Genomic DNA, 8,132 nt, shown 5'->3' on the forward strand with positions numbered 1-8,132 from the left:
ACCTATCTCCCTTCATTTTTTGAATATTTAAAGATTTCCTAATTTGTAAGCTTTAAAAATTAGAATTACATAAGTACCTATGTCGTGTGTACCAACACCGGCAATATACTTAGACAAGATACTGTCATGAATGAAATTTTTAGTGTTATCATGTAGTCACACAGAGTGTTGTATTATTTTAGTTGATTTTGGCCTGCATGTGAAATTGAATAATACGTTTATTTTAAACTGCATACTAAAAAAAGAGATTTAAATTATGTTTCATTCCGTATAAGTATTTTCCATATCTTAACCCAACGGTTATTAAGTTAATTTAAGAACGCCACTTTTTTTTTAATCTTTAAATCGCAATTACAAACAATTAAATGCAATGGCTACTTTAACGAAAACGAGCCTATTGTACAAAAATATGTAAAAATGGGTATTTACAGAATAACATGGGAATTTATATCTACAGAATAACATGTGTATTGAGAATGTTAACATGGAATTGAAGAGATTTTAAATATGTTCCATTATAAAGAATAGAATATGGAGTATGCCATTTAAAATAAGAACACTCTGTGTGATTAAATGATAAAAATGTAAATTTTATTAATGAAACTATCTTGACTAAGATATTTAAGTATATTGCCGGTGTTGGTGATGTGTTGTACATAACCACGACATAGGTACTTAATTCTAATTTTTAAAGCTTACAAATTAGGAAATCTTTAAATATTTAAAAAATGAAGGGAGATAGGTATAGGAAACCCTAATAAGAATTGAAAGCTAAGTAAATTTTCTACTCGATAGACTAGTAAGATATAGGGTGTTCCATTTAAAATAAGTAAGTTATTACAGCTTGAATTTGTTAATAGAACAATCTAATATTTTGACCACCCTGTAAAAAGATAGGTATAGGAAACCCTAGTACACATTGAAAGCTAAGTAAATTTTCTATGCGATAGACTAGTAAGATACAGGGTGTTCCATTTAAAATAAGTATGTTATTACAGCTGTCGATCAGATTAGCCAAGCGGACTGAGGCGCACGATTGACAATCTATAGTGGATATGCGGTCGAGACGATCGAGGTTCGTGCCCCAGCCCGGTGAATAGAAAAATAAAAAGGCTGACGTCGTAGTCTAAAATTCTAAAAAGAATCTACGACTTGGTCTGGAATAAGCTGGTGTCTGATCGGCCTATGGAGGAGCAGTACGGCAAGGGATAAGGGCTTGCGGCTCGGTGACACTCCTCCATAGATCCCTACCGGAAGGGCGTTGACGCCTACAAAACGGTGTATATATATATGTTATTACAGCTTGAATTTGTTAATAGAACAATCTCATATTTTGACCACCCTGTAAGAAATTTTGTTGCAATAAGCATCTGTTTAAGTATGCTAAATAGTCTACTATTAAGATCCAAGAAAGAATTTGTTACTACTTCTTAGATTCGTAGATATTTATTTTTTTCTAAAACCTTACATTTTTATAAAAATCGAAATAAATCAAAACACCCTGTATTTAGGTATAGGGAACCCTTATGAAAGTATAGCTTATTTTTTAAGGTCAATTCAATAATGTCATCAGCTATAGGGCATTCCATAAGAAAAATATAACTTTGATATACCACTCTTTTTTGGAACACCCTGTATAATTCACATTATTTTTAGGTTGTAGTATTAAAGGCCCTGTATATTTCTGTGAAGAATTTTTTTTAAAATATCAAGTGGTTTTCCGTACAGAGACCGAGGCGAATAAGATGAACCACCCTGTATTAATCAAAAACGTGCTTCTTAATTAAAACTAATTTAAAAATAGCACTTTTACAAATTAAAAAAATAATTCTAGATGTTAATGGAACAGTTACAAAGATAAAAATGTACCGAGAGTCTTCGGCTTTAATGGAATTAGCATCATCGCAGGATACTTCCAGCTGTGCTTACCGCATACATACTTCTACCATTTTGAACAAACTATGGTTGTTTTTTGGTTGTCGCTTATGATCTTTATTTCGTGTCCAGCCAGAGAACCAAACATGCGAAGTACGAAGAAGAATAAACTTAACATGGGCAGCCAATGGAAAACTCAAAGACATCTTTAAAAGCGATATACCAATTTCTTTAAAACGTAAAACATTTGACCATTGTGTGTTATCTGTGCTGACCTATGGTGCCGAAACTTTGACATTGAGAGCTACAACTTTTAAAACGCTGCAAATAGCTCAGAGGAAAATGGAAAGGTCAATGCTGATTATATCGCTTCGTGACCGAGTTAGAAATGAAGACTTAAGACGAATAACAGGAGTTACCGATGTAATTTCCCGAATTGCCACACTGAAATGAAACTGGACCGGACACGTCACCTGATTCAGCGATGAAATGTGGACGAAGAGATTACTTGAGTGGATGCCGAGATTAGACAAAAGAAGTAGAGGAAGACCCCCTACCCGTTCGACTGACGATCTCAAGAAATCGTCAAGAAATTGAATGCAAAGTGCTCAAAATAGGGAGGCATATGTCCAGCAGTGGACGCAAAGGGCTGGGAGATCATGATGATGATGGTATTGTAGAAAATGGTGGTGGTGATAATAGAGCAGTAGTACGCCGACAACTATAGACCTGGATCCGCGGACCAAAAAAAAAGTTGATTAATACCAAGCTGAAAATGTGTTAATCGCTTAACGGTGTCTAGTCGGACAAACTTTAATGTACGGGAACAGTGGAAAACGGGAAGTTTTAATTGTGGAACAGGTTAAAAATTTGGAACGTCGGACTACGACGTTCATGCAAAAATCAGACTGGTGTTTATTAGACCAGGGCGCATCTGTAAAAATATTAGTACATTTGGACGTTGAGAGGTGACTCAAATTTTTTTGCAGAAATTGCTTGGAAATTAATCAAATAATAACACTTGAGTTATCCTCCCTCTCAAAAAGGTCCGGAACATTGTTTAAATAATCAAAATGTCAAAAAATTAAGGAAAAATTCGATTTTTTTCTTCGTTTTTTGATTATAACTTTAAAAGTGTTCATTTCTGAGAAAAGATGTACTGATATAAAAGTTGCGTAATTAAATTTCCTATAATATTGAATTGGTTAACAATTTAAAAAATAGTCACGCTTGTTGCAAAATAGCAATAATTGCGAAAAAACCATACAAAACAAGTATTCGCATTTTACGTTTTTCAACCATTTATGCTATACTTAGGACCTTCATATTTCACCCAGAAAAACTTTATGATACAGTAAAACAATATCGTAAATTTAATTAAGATCGGTTCAATAGATTTTGCAAAATAAATTTTGCAATCCAGTTTTCGCAAAAAAAATTCATTTTTTCAAAATGTTACAGGACTGAAAATAAAGCAGATAGCAAGTTGAAATTTTTTTTGCTTATAATAGTGTACTGTACCTTTCATTTGCAATTTTGCAAAATTAAAATCAATTAACACCACGGCGTCAGGAATTTTTTTAGATAAACATTAATTATTGGTGCTACGCGCAGGACAGCGGATAGTTTGCTCTGATTGGGCATTCCAATGACCTTTGATAATGATTGATACATTTTAATTTTTATTACATTTCAATATAAATAAATAAATTTGTTTATTGCAAAATAACAACACATACTTTGTCATTTGAAATAACACTTTTATTAGCAAAAACTTTCTTTGTTCATATATTTTAACTTAGAGAATAAAAGTTTATTATTTTTAAACATATGCAATTGTTTATACAATATTTCACAAACAATAATAAAATTAGTTTGATTTTTGTGGAATTAAAATATTAAAATACAACAAAATATAGAGTACGAAAATAATATATTAGATAAAGATTGGAAGAAATTTTGGTGGAAATCAACTTGTGTGAATCGAACACCGCTGTCCTGCGCGTAGCACCAAAAATTAATGTTTATTTAAAAAATTTTCTGACGCCGTGATAACTAATCGATTTTAATTTTGCAAATTGCAAATGATAGGTACAGTACACTTCTATAAGCAAAAAAAAATTCAACTTGCTATCTGCTTTATTTTCAGTCCTGTAACATTTTGAAAAAATGAATTTTTTTTGCGAAAGCTGGATTGCAAAATTTATTTTGCAAAATATATTGAACCAGTCTTAATGAAATTTACAGTATTATTTAACTGTATCATAAAGTTTTTCTGGGTGAAATATGAAGTTCCTAGGTATAGCATAAATGGTTGAAAAACGTAAAATGCAAATACTTGTTTTTGTATGGTTTTTCGCAATTATTGCTATTTTGCAACTAGGATGACTATTTTTTAAATTTTTAACCAATTCTATATTGTAGGAAATTTAATTGTACAACTTTTATGTCAGTACAACTTTTCTCGGAAATGAATACTTTTAAAGTTATAATCAAAAAACGAAGAAAAACATCGAATTTTTCCTTCATTTTTTTACGTTTTGATTATTTAAACAATGTTCCGGACCTTTTTGAGAGGGAGGATAACTCAAATATTATTATTTGATTTATTTTCAAGCAATTTCTGCAAAAAAATTTGAGTCACCTCTCAACGTCCATTTCAAAACAGATGCGTCCTGGACTATATCACCAACTGGGCATTTTAATGAGTGGAACACGAAGAACATGTCAAATGACCGGAATACCGGAATCATGTTGGTTAGTAATAGCAGTTTGATTTTTGCATAAGAGTTTAATGAAAGGGTAACAAATCAATTGGATGTTCTGTCCGAAAAAATACATGTTTCTTAATTTGACATTCCAAATTTTTAAACTATTCCACAATTAAAACTTCTCCTGTTCCAGTGTTCCCGTACATCAAAGTTTGTCCAACTAGACACCGTTAAGCTATTAACACATTTTCAGCATGCTACTAATCAACTTTTTTTTGCACTCGGAATCCAGGACTACTACTAATGATTTGAGATTTTTAGGAACAGACGTATTTAGAAAATTGGAACTAATGCAATGTTGTGGATACTTTTTACTCACCCTTGTTTCTTCCAGGGTTAAGAAATAGTAAAAAATGTTTTATACGTAGTAGAAAAAAGTCCGTAAGCGTAAATGTATATTCTTGAAATAAATTTTAATATTTTCGTTCAACTTTTAATTATATACCTAACCTAGTCCGTCTATTACTACATTACGGTGCGGTAGTACAGACACAATACAGAAGACAACACCATGGGAGGCGGCGCAATCAAACCCAGGGATTAGGGATTCTCTGAATTAATTCTGCGCAATCGTACCCTCAGCTGAACGTACCTCAAATAAAATCGGCGCAATCGTTCCATAGAAGAATACATAAAATATATTTTTATAGGTTGTGTTAATTTAGTTAAGGTACTACGTGCAATCGTTATATAGGCTAATTTGGTTTCTTCTGGTGTTTTCATTTTAAAGTAACTATGTTTTCTACACAATTGCGCAATTTAGATTTGTTATGTATTTATATTTTACTTATTTTATTTATAGACGGATTTTAGCTACAATCTAATAAATTTATTTTATCTATTATTGAGTGTACTTGTTTGAGTATGTACATATAAAAATGATGATCTGAAATTATAATCAAACACAATTATTGGATAAAATCAAATAAAACCATCACGTTTTGATAAATAGTTTACCACAGTAAAATAATTAATTAACGTTTTATTTAAAACCGTCCAAAGACACATATAGCTGACATATAGCTGTGCATATTATAGAAAGCGAAACCGTTCGTCCGGAGTAGAAAATAAATTAATTGTGAGAACGTCTATTATGTTACTTCTTAATTTGGACTCGTACATGCAACTCATTGATTATAAATAATTATTATTAATATATTAATATATAAATAATATATTATTATTATATTATTATATTATTATATTAATATATTAATATATTAATATATTAATATATTATTAATATATTAATAATATAATATATAATAATAATTATTATTCAACAACAAGATCAACAACCACAAGCGAGCCAAACAACAGAAGAGCTCCACTCGCTGAAGGTGCTGCGCCGGAACATCAGCCGGCGCTCACTCAAGCGGGACGACCGAGGCAGCGCATGAAATGGACTGTGTCCATTAACGAAAGCATTTTGCGCTTCTATTATAAGGTGACAAACCTCGGTCAAGGAACGATCTGCTACAGACAACAGCTGTATGCCGAATTTTGCAGGGAGTACCCAGATATTCAAGTATCGGAGCAAAGGGTATCAGATCAATACCGGGTAATCGTAAGAAACAACCTTATCCCAGAGACTAGACGCAATACAATCAAAAGCGAAGTCGAACGGGAGATTAATAACCAAGAGCTAGTTTTAGATCAAGTCCCTAATGAAATCCTTGATGAGCAGATTCCTGAGATTCCCATACCAGAAACTCAACCTGACAATACATAGCAGGAAAACAACGAGTTGTGCGATAGTCTAGAGAACGAAATGGCTCGTGCCGTACAAGAGTTTAATGGAACAAATCCACTTAGCAGACCACCGCTACCACGAATAAACTCTTGTAAGAAACTAGGTGCCCTGTTACAAATTGTGAGTACTGAAGTCCTACCCAATTATGTCGTAGAAGCCCACACATTGGAATAACTGCATATGCTAATCTACTGTGCAGCTACAGCAATTGCCAACGTAATGGGCGTTAAGATCAGAACACGACGGGGTACTAATAACGGAAAGACTGGTAACAGAATTGCACCCTGGGAAAAAAGACTTCTCGGAAAAATTGAATTACTGCGTAGGGATATTGGTCAAGTCACAGAATATATAAGAGGTGTTACAAGTAGAAAAGTCATTAAAAGAGCTGAAGAAATAATGCGGAGCACTGCAAGACACTCGAGATACGATCCAGAAAATAACACAGCCCAATAGTGTCTGGATACATTAAAACAAAAACTCTCCGTCTATTCAGGACGATTAAGAAGGTATAAAGGTAGTAACAACCGAAAATGTGACAATGCACTTTTTGAGAACTCTGAGAAGGCGTTCTACAGAAAACTCAATTCCACCGTAGAAAGTGTCGACAAGTCTTACCCAAGCCAAGAAGAAATTCATGAGTTTTGGGGAAATCAACTTTCCACACCAGCTGCTTTTAACAACAATGCTGGCTGGATAGAAGATACGACGCACAACTGTCACCACTACGTCACTGCTAACTACGAACCATTCACGACTGAAGAAGTCTCAAATGTCATCAAAGAGCTTCATAACTGGAAATCTCCTGGACCAGACGGAGTTCAGAACTTCTGGCTTAAAAAGTTTTGGAGTATTCATGAGTGCTTATCAACATTAATTAATCATGTTATTTCTAATCCGCAGGAATGACCATCATTTCTAACTCAGGGAACTACTTATTTGATACCCAAGGATCAAAATAACACCCAAGATCCATCCAAGTACCGCCCAATTACTTGTCTTCCAACTTTGTATAAATTGGTCACATCCTGTGTAACCCGGAGTATCTACCAACACTGTGCTCTAAACAATATCATAGAGCCTTAACAGAAAGGATGCGCTAAGGGTTCCATGGGTTGCAAAGAACAGCTTATCATCGACTCAGTCATTTCTAACCAGACATTCACTAAAAAAATGAACCTTTTTACTGCTTTTATTGACTATGAAAAGGCCTTTGATTCAGTACCGCATGAATGGCTAATAGATATATTGAAAATATACAAAGTAGATGATAACATAGTGACCTTTTTAAGGCATATAATGAGAGATTGGAAGACTAAAATTCACCTCCAAATACCTGGTGAAAACAATATCGAAACCGAAAATATCGCAATCAACCGGGGCCTATTTCAAGGAGACTCGTTGAGTCCATTGTGGTTCTGTTTAGCTTTGAACCCCCTTTCCCAGCTATTAAACTCCACTGACTCAGGTTTTAGCATTAAAAGCAATAATACTGTGGTAGCCAAACTCAATCATCTGTTGTATATGGATGATTTGAAATTAATGGCTTCCACTCGAGAACACCTAGAAGAGATGTTAAAAACTGTAGAAACATTTTCTAATGATATTAGTATGCAGTTCGGTCTAGACAAGTGCCGTGTTTTGAATATAGTCAGAGGAAAGGTACAGCCCGGTGGATTCGATATGCAAAATGGCCAGAACATCGAGGCCATGGGCGACAACGATATGTACAA

The sequence above is a fragment of the Diabrotica virgifera genome, chromosome 7 (assembly GCF_917563875.1).
Source record: "Diabrotica virgifera virgifera chromosome 7, PGI_DIABVI_V3a".
NCBI classification, from domain to species: domain Eukaryota; kingdom Metazoa; phylum Arthropoda; class Insecta; order Coleoptera; family Chrysomelidae; genus Diabrotica; species Diabrotica virgifera.